The sequence below is a fragment of the Pan paniscus genome, chromosome 3 (genome assembly GCF_029289425.2).
Source record: "Pan paniscus chromosome 3, NHGRI_mPanPan1-v2.0_pri, whole genome shotgun sequence".
Classification (NCBI taxonomy): domain Eukaryota; kingdom Metazoa; phylum Chordata; class Mammalia; order Primates; family Hominidae; genus Pan; species Pan paniscus.
Genome location: NC_073252.2, coordinates 85,943,365 through 85,955,783, shown reverse-complemented (window position 1 = coordinate 85,955,783; position 12,419 = coordinate 85,943,365). Strand labels below are relative to the sequence as shown.

At 40.0% G+C, this 12,419-nt stretch overlaps 1 long non-coding RNA gene across 1 annotated transcript in view; it reads left to right on the top strand.

Annotated features, from left to right (window-relative positions):
- LOC117980006 (uncharacterized) overlaps window positions 1-12,419 on the top strand; it is a 45,198-nt gene that overhangs the window by 20,056 nt on the left and 12,723 nt on the right. The window contains exon 2 of the long non-coding RNA XR_004671123.3: window positions 6,384-6,487. This is a non-coding gene — a long non-coding RNA (uncharacterized LOC117980006). The remainder of the gene's footprint in view (window positions 1-6,383; window positions 6,488-12,419) is intronic.

Here is a 12,419-nt window from a genome sequence, read left to right as displayed (position 1 = left end):
TAGGAAAGTCCACTATGACCAAGCTATAATGACAGTTTATCCATTGGAGATCTTTTTTTCTCCCCTGCCCATAAGCATAACCTCAGAAAGATGAAACCCTCACCACAGCACATGTGTACATTTTGCTGAATTGATAAAAATTGCATAATTCAAATCCCAATCTTAGAAGTCAGGAATTACACTGGAGAACCTAACTGAAACTGATGAGACTACAATTATAGAAAGATCAATATTTGAGCCCTCAAAAGTCAGTTGTTTGGAATAATAATTACTACAAATTCAATAATTTAAAAAAATCATTCTTCAAAATCTCTTCACTAGATGGAAAATTCTATTCTTCTTACATAGAGATCCCTCTTTAGCTGGCTGAAAAAATAAAGTGAAATATTAAAATAAGTAGCCCTGTTCCACAGTGATTTGTTTTGCATGTTAGTTAAGACGGTTACGTGTGCTTTAGAGGTAATGAAGTATTTAGGATGTCAAAGAAAGAATTTTTTCAGTCCATTTTCATTCTTTCTAGTATGTTTCACATTAATGTGCCAAGGTATTTATTATTGATCATGTATCAGCGTATTTATTATTCATCACATGGCAATATATCAAGGCAACGATGAGTATTGAGACACTAAGTCTAATCAGGGTTATCACCTGTTAAATTTGAGAGCACAGATTTAATATATAGCATCTAAACTCCTATTTTCTGCTAATGTTAAATCTGACAAACATTAACTGTCTGCTACACTGAACCTTTTCAGAAGGAATCTGAGCTCAGTCACAGTGGATACATTTAATTGTCTTACTTTAATGTGAGATTCAGTGTAAAGTAGTACACCAAATGACAACTATGTATTAAACATTTTCCTTTCTTCTTATCTACTTAAGATTCACTTTCTGCCTGTAATCCCATTGCTGTGGGAGGCTGAGGCGGGCAGATCACTTGAGGAATTTGAGACCAGCCTGGGCAACATGGTGAAACCCCATTGCTACCAAAAAATTAGCGGGGCGTGGTGGTGCTTGCCTATAGTACCAGCTACTTGGGAGGCTGAGGTGGGAGGATCACTTAGGTCCAGGGGATTGGGGCTGCAGTGAGCCATGATCGCACCACTGGCACTCCAGCCTGGGCAAGAGAGCGAGACCCTTGTCTCAAAAAATTAAAAATTAAAAAAATTAAAAATTAAATTAAGATTCACTTTCCAGGCATGCCAAAATCCCTCTGGGCCCTTCGAGGCAGAAACCAAGCATCTCTCAGGGCATTCATTCCATGCTGTCCAGTTGCACCAGTGGTCCCAGGAGCAGCTGCCTGGATAACTTAGGTCTCCACAGTCTCCTCTTGCTCTGGTATCTGTAGCTGTTGAAGTTTTAGTTTTCACTTCCCTCTCACTTCTTGCAACTGCAGTCTTTTTTCTAAATCATTTTGCCCCCCTCTAGACAATGCCTTGATTCCTTCATTGACTAAAACAACAACAACAACAAACACACAAACCCCCACAAGATATTTATATATAGCATCCTATTACTGAAGCTTTGGAGTTGTACAGTAGAATTACAGTATTACTGACTACCAGCCAAAGGTTAAAATTTAATAACAGTCATCTTGGTTCTACCGTGGCCTCCATTGGCCATCTATCCACCATTTCTTACTGGCTGTCTCTCCTTAGACTTGTTTGCTTTCACTCTTGGTCACTGCATTGCCCACTCCTGCTCACGTCCTTTCCCTGTCATCTCCAGTATTAGTCTGCTAGAGCTGCTATACCAAAGGACGCAGACTGGGTGTATTCTGTGAAACAACAGAAACATATTTTCTTACAGTTCTGGAACTAGAGTCGAAGATCAAGGTGTAGGCAGGGTCGATTTCTCCCGAGGCCTCTCTCCTTGGCTTGCAAGTGGCTGCCCTTTTTCTGCACCCTCACCTGGCCCTTCCACTGTGCACACACATCCCTAGTGTCTGTGTGTCCTAATCTCTTCTTACAAGGACATAATCAGATTGGATTAGGGCCACCCTCATTTAAGTGACCTCATTTAAGCTTAATTACCTCTTTGAAGACCCTATCTCAAATTATAGTCACATTATGAGATTCTGGAGGTTAAGGCTTCAATCTATGAATTTTGGGAGACACACAATTCAGCCCATAACAGCTTCCAAGTCTTCTCCTCTTTTGTTTTACCCCCCAATCCCCAAATTTTAGTCCCATTTCTAAAGCAGAACAACTTTGTTTTCTATTCAGTACCTCTCTGTATGTTAAACACAAAATGATATCTACTTTCAGACTTCAGATGAAAGTTATTTATTTTTATTTTTTTGAGGCAGACTCTTATTCTGTTGCCCAGGCTGGAGTGCAGTGGGGTGATCATGGCTCACCGCAGCCTTAACTTCCCAGGCTTAGGTGATCCTCCCACCCAAGCCTCCTGTGTAGCTGAGACTACAGGTGCACTTCACCATGTCCGGCTAATTTTTTGTATTTTTTTTTGTAGAGACAGGGTTTCACCATGTTGCCCAGGCTGGTCTTGAACTCTTGGGCTCAAGTGATCCTACCACCTCAGCCTCCTAAAGTGCTTGGATTACTGTGCTTTGCCCCAGGATGAGTTTTGACATTACAGTTTCTTCTATAATATAAATGAGTTCTGTGGTAGGATTCTTTTTACCATCAATCTTTGTGTGCAGTGGGAACAAATGTGATTTATTCTCTTTGTGCTGAAGTTCTCACAGGGCCTTTAGATGGCTGGGGGTTGGCTGAGGTTGGTTTTCCTTTTGCATTTTCACATATTCTCTCTTGAGTTTACTCGCTTGCATTACAATAAGAATTCGTAGAGGTACTAATTCTGAAAGAAAAGGAAGTATCTTGTCAGCTGGTCATACACTGGTTTCAGGATTCTTTTTAAACAAAAGGTTATCCAGTCCATACCAGTTACCTTACATGAATAAGCCAAAGAAATGCAGTTGACTCTCCAAACCTCTCCTTCCCTAATCTCTCCCATCCTGATAGCTGCTCCTTCAATTCCACCCTTTTGGGGACTTTTCTTGCAATTCCAGGGCACTCTCAGCACTCATTTACTCAAGTAATCTTTATTGAGCAATTGGTCTATATTATCTTTAATCTTTACAACATTCCTGTAAGGTTGATATTATTAAATATATTTTACAGATGAGAGGTTGTAGCAGAAGATCTCAGTCAAAGTCACAGTCATATGCTACTTAGTGATAGAACCTGAATTTGACCTATGTCTGAACTGTTTTGAACAGTTTTTTAGTTGGTTATATTCCATTTCTTTTCCAAACCTTTCAGTAGCTTGCTGCTTCCTGAAACAGTGTCTCCCGATTTACATTCCTTTGGCATTGACCCAGATCTCCTTCCCTTCAGTGCCTCCCACCAACTACTGTGCACCTCCTCTTGCCATGTATGACCCTGACTGACATACAGGTTCTTATGCCAGGTTCTTATGTCCCTGCTGTTTTCACTGTACAAGAATATCAGATGTAAGACACTCCTGCTTTTCAAATTCTCACAAGGGGCTGGAATTGTCAAAATTCTTAGTTGTGTCTTCAAACATTTGAAAACTGTAAGGTCTATCCACGTTTATATTCCTTCCCCCTGACCCTTTTTAAAATCAAAGAATATTTGCAGGGGTGGGTAACTATCCCCAATCTCATAATCTTATAAAGTGACTCTTTTAAATTTTGCATTTCACCTCCCTATCCTGGTTGACATAGGTTTACATATTGGCTAGCTCCTTGTCCAGCCCTTTCTGGTTTAGGCAGGGAGAGAGGTGATTCATGCCCGTCAGGGTCATACATGGCAAGAGGAGGTGCACAGTAGTTGGTGGGAGGCACTGAAGGGAAGGAGATCTGGGTCAATGCCAAAGGAATATAAATCAGGAAACACTGTTTCAGGAAGCAGCAAGCTACTGAAAGGTTTGGAAAAGAAATAGAACATTAACAACTAAAAAACAGTTCAAAAGTGAATCAAGATGAAAAATTCATTAGGAGAGGCAAGAGAATGAAACAAGATGGCCAAGGGCCAAAGGAAATAAACATAGGTTGAAGAGCAGTTCAGGAAGAAAATCTTTGATTGTTATTATATTGTCCTTTATGCATATCTTAGCATGTATCATCAAGGCCCTGTTAAAATGTCACTAGGGCTGGAATTTTTGAATTTATCTCTCTATAATAAGATATGATTAACTTCTAGGTATTTAACTGCTTGGTGAATCTTGTTTGGTTCTTCTGAATTCCTTTTCTTCCTAAATGTTTTGTGCAGAAGAGAGACACAAACATAATCAGTGGTTAATTTATCAAACATGAAGACATCCTAACAACTCTGTGATATAACTTTATTGTTATTCCCATTGTACAGATGAGAAAATGGTGGCACAGAAATGTTAAGTACTTTTCCTATGGTTACAAAACAAGTAAGTGGCTAGCAAGGATTTGAAATGATTACTATGCAATATGTTAAGAGATAAAATGATACAGTATAAACAAATGAGGATCCAACGAATTCTGCTTGGATGAGGATCAGGAAGAGATGTACTAATGAAATTACATATCTCCTTTTGGGTTATTCCACACTTTGGTGCCCATATAAACGTTAATATTACCTCTGATTGTGCTCTCATGTAAATATTACTGGTGAAACTGCTCTCATTACCCAGATACTGAAAGTAATAAATGAACAAGGATTTTTTCCTGTTTTTTTTTTTTAACCAAATAACCCTAAATCTTGTTTCATTTGTTTATTTTTTGAGACAGGGTTTCACTCTGTTGCTCAAGCTTTATCACGATTGAGCAGGCGTGATCATGGCTTACTGTAGCCTCAACCTCCACAGGCTTAGGTGATTCTCCCCGCTCAGCCTCCTAAGTAACTGGGACCACAGGCACAGGCCACCCTGTCTGGATGATTCTTGTACTTTTGGTAGAGATGGGGTTTTGCTATGTTGGCCAGGCTAGTCTCAACCTCTTGGGCTCAAGTGATCCTCCTGCCTTGGTTTCCCAAAGTGTTGGAATTACAGGCGTGAGCCACCTCTCCTGGCTGACCCTAAGTCTCAAAGACATTCCCACTCCACAGGGCTGGGGTGTTCCATTCAAGTTCAGGTTTGTTTCAGAAATTCTAAATATCAAGTACCATTTGTATAAACAAGTTTTAGTAAACAGATATGAAAGCAGTTATTCAATCTCATTCAGTTATTTGTCCTTTTTTCATTCCACAAGATCCACTTTATGGAAGCTTTGTCAATATTTTAACTGAGTTTTTTTTGTAAGAAGTAGTAGTGTGAATAACATGTTAAGATTCCAATAATTATATTTAGACTTCAGGGAGTTTGGATGAGAGAAGAGGGTATTTTCTGGACAAAATGTTTTCCTGTGAAGAGTTCTCCCTATACATATAATCCCAAGGATAAGAGTAAACTGGGCTAGAAAGATGAGTTAAATTTCCTTTTAAATGGCATGGTTCTTTAATAAAACTCCCCTAAGAAAAGTTCAACAGAACAAGGAAATAGGATTCATTTTCTTCGCAAAACATTTATCAGCTAGTGGGAAAGGTCTAGTTTTTCTGAATTTTCCATTTTTTATGTTGTATGATCATAGGAACAAAAAGCGACAAAAATTTCTAATCCAAATGAAATTAGGGAAAAACCATGGTGAATTCCAGTCCTCAGGGAACATAGCATTCTAGCTAATGGAGGGTTTATTAAAAAGTGTTTTTATCGTTCTGAATACTAATGACACCTTATAACAATATGCTGCCTGTAGATATAAAAACTGAAGACGTTGAAGGGATTAGTTATCAATACATCAGATCATTTCTGAACAGAATTTTATTAAAACAAAACAGAACAAAAATATAAAGTTATTTTCCTTATTATTTATATTTTTCTAATTATGTATGGGAGAAACGTTTTATCAATTGGATATTTTTATTGTGTTTTTGTTTTTACAGCTTTATTTTAATGATATTATGATTTGAGTTGGTAGGGATATTCCACAGCAAGCTACTTTAATTTCTCTGAAACCCAGTTTCTCCTCAGAAAAATGGAGAAATTAGTCATCTCTACCTCATAGAAATGTTGTAAAGATCAAGATAAGGCACATAAGGCACTTAGCAAGTGCTGGGAACATGGCGAAGGCTAAATGGATATGAACTATTATACTATGATCCTTCTTGAAACAGGTTATAATGGCTGTTTTGAACTGCATGTTTGTGTCCTTCCCCTCACCCCAAATTCACATGTTGAAACCATAACTTCCAGTGGAATGGTGGAGCCTTTCAGAGGCAATTAGGTCATGAGGGTGGAGCCCTCATGATGGATTAATCCCTCATGATGGGATTAGTGCCGTTTTAAGAAGAGGCAGGAGTGAGCTCACTTTCTCTCTCCTCTTCACCAAGTCAGGACACGGCAAGAAGATGGCCATCTGTGAACCAGAAGGAGAGCCCTCAGCAGAACTCAACCATGCTGGCACCCGGATCCTGGACTTCCCAGCCTCCAGACTGTGAGAAATAAGTCTCTGTTGTTCATGCCACCCTGTCTATGGGATTGTGTTATAGCAGCCCAAACGGACTAAGATGATGGCACTGATGTCAAGTGTGTGTGCAGCATACCCATATTGTCCTGTGTTACAGATTATATTTTCCAAAGATGGCTGCAACAATATCTTGCAGCATCCCATGTGTGCTCTCCTTACAGGGTAACGTTGCCATCCCTCCCATCAAAGGGGACTCGAAGTCCACTCTCCTTGAAGACGGAGGGCCTCTGTGACTTCCTTGACCAAGAGAGTTGGTTGAAAGTGATGCTATGTGATTTATGAGGTCATAAAAATACATATTTCTATCATGTTTTCTTGGCACATTTGTTTTAAAAAAAAAGTCAGCCGCCATATAAACAGTCCATCTTCCCTGAGGTGCCGTACTGTAAGGAAGCCCAAGCTAGCCCATGCAGAGAGACCACATGCAGAAACTCTGAAACCAAATGGACAGAGTGGGGGTGGTGGTGCCTGGTTATCACCCAGGCGCCCAGTGCTCATTATACCAGCTCTAGCCATTGTTTGGCTGCAACTGCGGGAGCAGTCTCAAGCCAGAACTACCAAGCCCAGCCCTTCCTGAATTCCTGACCCAGAGATTCCAGGATTGTAAAAAATATTTTAGCATAACTATTTGTTTTGCAGTAATAGTCATGAAACATTCTCCTTTTATCACTTGAGCCTTCTTAGTGACAGAAAGAGGTTCTCTGTGAAGTGTGAAGTAACAGAGTAAATAACATCATACTGAGCAAATCTTAAGTTTGCTCACAGAAAAACACTAAAATGTGAAATATCTTTAGTTCTGGAAGGATTTAGGGTTCTCAAAAGCGCAGGCCTTCTACAGAACACCCATTTCACACACATATCAGTCTACTCATGTCTACTGTTCCTCAGCAAAGTTTTCTCCTCAGAAGGGGATGATTGTTTAGTTCTATTTTATAAAGAAGTTTGAGGCCAGGCGCGGTGGCTCACGCTCGTAATCCCAGCACTTTGGGAGGCCGAGGCGGGCGGATCACGAGGTCAGGACCTCAAGACCGTCCTGGCTAACATGGTGAAACCCTGTCTCTACTAAAAATACAAAAAGTTAGCCGGGCGTGGTGGCGGGCGCCTGTAGTCCCAGCTACTCGGGACGCTGAGGCAGAAGAATGGCGTGAACCCGGGAGGCGGAGCTTGCAGTGAGCTGAGATGGGGCCACTGCACTCCAGCCTGGGCGACAGAGCAAGACTCCGTCTCAAAAAAAAAAAAGTTTGAAGCTTATGTGCTAATTACTACTGAACACTTTTAAATATTCAAAAATTAATAACGGTTACTCTAAATGAGAATTTAAAATGCCAGTTAGGCATGTTACCATGCTGCCCAACAACTCCCTCAGGCTTTCCACACATTATACCACTCCCATTAGACGTGGGTGAGTGCCATTCGTCTTCGTCCCCATAGCTTCACTCCCTGGTAGGGTATGGGAATGTTCAGAATTCTGCCACACATATAAGCAACTATTAGCAAACAGATATAAAAGCACTTATTCAATCTCGTTCAGTCTTCTGTCCTTTTGTCATTCCACAAGATCCACTTTAAGGCAGCCTTGTCAATATTTCAGTGTAGGATGAGCCAATCATCTACTAGGATCAGGTAAACAGCCTTGTATGAAATGTAAGTGTGTGTATGTGTGTGCACTTAGGACAGAAGGGGATGGGGTGGGGTTGAGAGACGCAGGCCTGATGAACAGAACTTCAGAGCCACAGCCATGTCCTGTTGAGCCTGCCAGATTTTGACACCTTTTTCCTGCAAGGAAAAGAGTGTTTATATAGACTTTCTAGCCAATTATATTTATTAAATACTACTAATCACAGCAATGTAAGGTTATTTCTAATATCCCTGATGCTATTTTTTAAACGTTTTGGTGAAGATTTAGATGGGGAAATTTGAAGCACTTGCTAAAAGCAACTCTCAAATGTGTACTGCTGATTATGGTTTTCCAAACACTTACTGTGCCTGTGTGTGAATTACTGCTTAGAATATTACAAATATTAGCTAACTGCACCCAGGGTGGTGATTAAAGTTCACACACACACACACACACACACACACACTCAACTCATTCTGCTTTGGTGAAATATTGTAAACTGTTTTTCCGACAATTTGACGGCATCACATGCACAAGGTGAAACCAAATCTTTTCTTTGACCTTTAAGTCGCTACATAATCTGTCCCCATGTTATGCTCTCACCTCATGTACACTCTTCCTCTAACGCACCCCACTCCAATCATATGTATGTCTTTCCTATTTCTCCAACCTGCTTGGGCTCCACGTGCCACATCCCCTGTGCTTCTGTGGTCCGTTCTGCCTGGAATATGCCCTCGGATGGTCACGTGACTGGTTCCTTCACCTCACTCAAGTGTCTTCACAGATGCTACTTCCTCAAGAAGGCTTTCCCCATCATCTTCGTACTTCTCCGTCTTTATTATTTTGTCTCTGTTTCTTCATAGAATTTATCCTTACTTGGCATTTTGTAAGACAGTAATTAATTAGTTAATTTTTTTGCCTGTCTCTACCGCTAGGATGTGAGGCCTATGTTGGTAGAAAATTTTCTCCTTGGTTCACTGCTTTATCACTAGTGCCTGGAGCATGACGGGTCCTCAAAAACTTTCTTAAATGGATGGATTGAGTAGTATTCATCCAAACTCTATCTTTACTTATATTCTGTTGTGTTATAGCTTTCTTTTTAAACTTGTATATATTTTAAAAGTACAACATGGTGTTTTGATTTGTGTATGTTACAGCTTTCTTAATTCATTGAATTCTGATAGGTGACATTTGAGTAATTCTTTGAGATGCAATCCATAGTGCAAAGTCGGCTGGTGCATTCTGGGCAGTAACACAAAGGCTGGCTCTTGGTAGCTAGTGCTGAGACCAGGGCTGGTACCCATGACATTTGTTTATCCATTTTGTTCATTTGTTTATAAAACAAAATTCTGAAACATGATGTGTCAGGAACTGTGGTAGCTCAATAGTAAGGTATAAGGAATCTGCCCTCATCAAGAATAAAGTCTATCAGGGAAGAAAGACAATTAAACAAGCAATTAAAATCAATCATGGTAGTGCTATTGTGAGATAAATACAGGATGCTATGGAACAGGGATAGGAGGAAGAGGTAGCATCTGCCAGTTTATGGGAGCTGACTGTTAAATTTCTGGGAATTTTGCAAGCTCATTTTAAACACAGACATTATTAAAAATTGTTATGTAAACTTATAATTAGATAAATTATATCAAAAATAAATTAGATAAATTATACTAAAAAGCAAAGATAATAAATGCCCCATCATTTCCTGATGATCTTGTTGCTGAGGTTCTTTATGGCTGTCGTTGTGTGGTGGAATTGTTCTTAATGCTGGCTACCGCACGCATTTCCCTAACTCTTCATTCAATGACATCATGTTGGTAGCTCAAGATAAACCATGGTGTGAGTATTTACACCATGGAAATTGCTACAGATCAGGTTTTTTTCCTTCAAAGAGCCAGTTATAGACATTTACCAGCATGCCATTGCTCTCAGAGCACACAGCACAACACCTAACCTCACCTGGGGACATCAGACAAAGAACCTGAAAGGGGAAGCAGGAGTTAACCAGGTGAAAGCTGCATGGATGATAGAGAGTATCCCCTCCAACATCAAGGCCAAACAGGTGAGATAGCTCTTATTTGCATTCAGCACACCATCATTCTGCCTCTGTATGCCTTTTTTCTTCAGGTTACCCTTCCAAAAATACATACTCCATGTATATATATGGATGTATAATTTATCAATATATATATCTAACACTATGAACCTTCATTAAATTTCTTTTCTGTTCATTTAGGACAATATTTAATTAAAGCCATGATAGAAGTGCCCCAACAGGCCATATTTCACCTTGTTTACTCAGCTTCATTGTTTTTTCATTTAAAATAATCAAGGTTTTATTAATTATAAATTGGAATATTGTGTTTATAACTTGTGAGATAAGAAGAAAAAGAATGTCTGTACCAAAATTCGACATTTATTTTTATCTTTTTTAAATTTAAAAAATTTTTATTATACTTTAAGTTCTGGGATACATGTGCAGAATATGCAGGTTTGTTACCTATAAGAGTTGTGTATTTCAAAAACTGAAATCTCATAAAAAGTTAAATTTTTGTCTGACAAAAAAAATTCTTTCCTTTAAGAATGTTGAATATTGGCCCCCACTCTCTTCTGGCTTGTAGGGCTTCTGCAGAGAGATCTGCTGTTAGTCTGATGGGCTTCCCTTTGTGGGTAACCCGACCTTTCTCTCTGGCTGCCCTTAACATTTTTTCCTTCATTTCAACCTTGGTGAATCTGACGATTTTGTGTCTTGGGGTTGCTCTTCTCAAGGAGTATCTTTGCGATGTTCTGTGTATTTCCTGAATTTGAATGTTGGCCTGTCTTGCTAGGTTGGGGAAGTTCTCCTGGGTAATATCCTGAAGTGTGTTTTCCAGTTTGGTTCCATTCTCCCATTACTTTCAGGTACACCAATCAAACATAGGTTTTGTCTTTTCATATAGTCCCATATTTCTTGGAGGTTTTGTTCATTCCTTGTCATTCTTTTTTCTCTAATCTTGTCTTCATGCTTTATTTCGTTAAGTTGATATTCAATCTCTGATATCCTTTCTTCTGCTTGATCGATTTGGCTATTGATACTTGTGTATGCTTCACGACGTTCTCATGCTGTGTTTTTCAGCTCCATCAGGTAGGTCATTTATGTTCTTTTCTAAACTGGTTATTCCAGTTAGTAGTTCCTGTAACTTTTTATTGAGGTTCTTAATTTCCTTGCATTGAGTTAGAACATCCTCCTTTAGTTCAGAGGAGTTTGTTATTACCCACCTTCTGTAGCCTACTTCTGTCAATTCGTCAAACTCATCCTCTGCCCAGTTTTGTTCCCTTGCTGGCGAGTTGTGAACCTTTGGAGGAGAAGAAGCATTCTGGTTTTGGAATTTTCAGCCTTTTTGCGCCGGTTTTTCCTCATCTTCGTGGATTTATCTACCTTTTTGGTCTTTGATGTTGGTGACCTTCGGATGGGGTTTTTGTGTGGGCATCCTGTTTGTTGATGTTGATGTTATTGCTTTCTGTTTGTTAATTTTCCTTCTAATAGTCAGGACCTTCTTCTGCAGGTCTGCTGGAGTTTGCTAGAGGTCCACTCCAGACCCTGTTTGCCTAAGTATCACCAGCAGAGGCTGCAGAACAGCAAAGATTGCTGCCTGTTCCTTCCTCTGGAATCTTCTTCCCAGAGGGGCACCTGCCAGATGCCAGCTGGGGCTCTCCTGTATGAGATGTCTGTCGACCCCTGCTGGGAGGTGTCTCCCAGTCAGGAGGCATGGGGGTCAGGGACCCAGTTGAGGAGGCAGTCTGTCCCTTATCAGAGCTCCAGTGCTGTGGTGGGAGATTCATTGCTCTCTTCAGAGCCTGCAGGCAGGAACGTTGAAGTCTGCTGACGCCCACAGCCGCCCCTTCCCCCAGGTGTCTGAGTTTCTTTTTTATAGTAGTAGATTCAATAGCTTCTCTACTAATGCTTTTTATCATGCTGATTTTAGTTGTATCTTTCTATTTGCATTCAGGGCCTATAGAGTCCTTCACATTTTGGCTGAAGGAAAGAAAGAAAACATTTAGACCTTGATTTACTGAATCCTGGGAGAAATGACCTCCTATAGACTTGCTTATGTGTAGCCCTAATGTTTTGGTATCCTAGAGGATAAGCCTGGACTATTGACTCGTTGCAAAACCTGTAAATGTGTTAACGAACTCCTCTTTGAGCTATCCAGACTGGACCTCTAGGTTTTCTGGGAAACATCACAGAGAATATTGTTTTCACGTTTCTCTACCATTTATCTTCTGCAGAAACCACCAGAG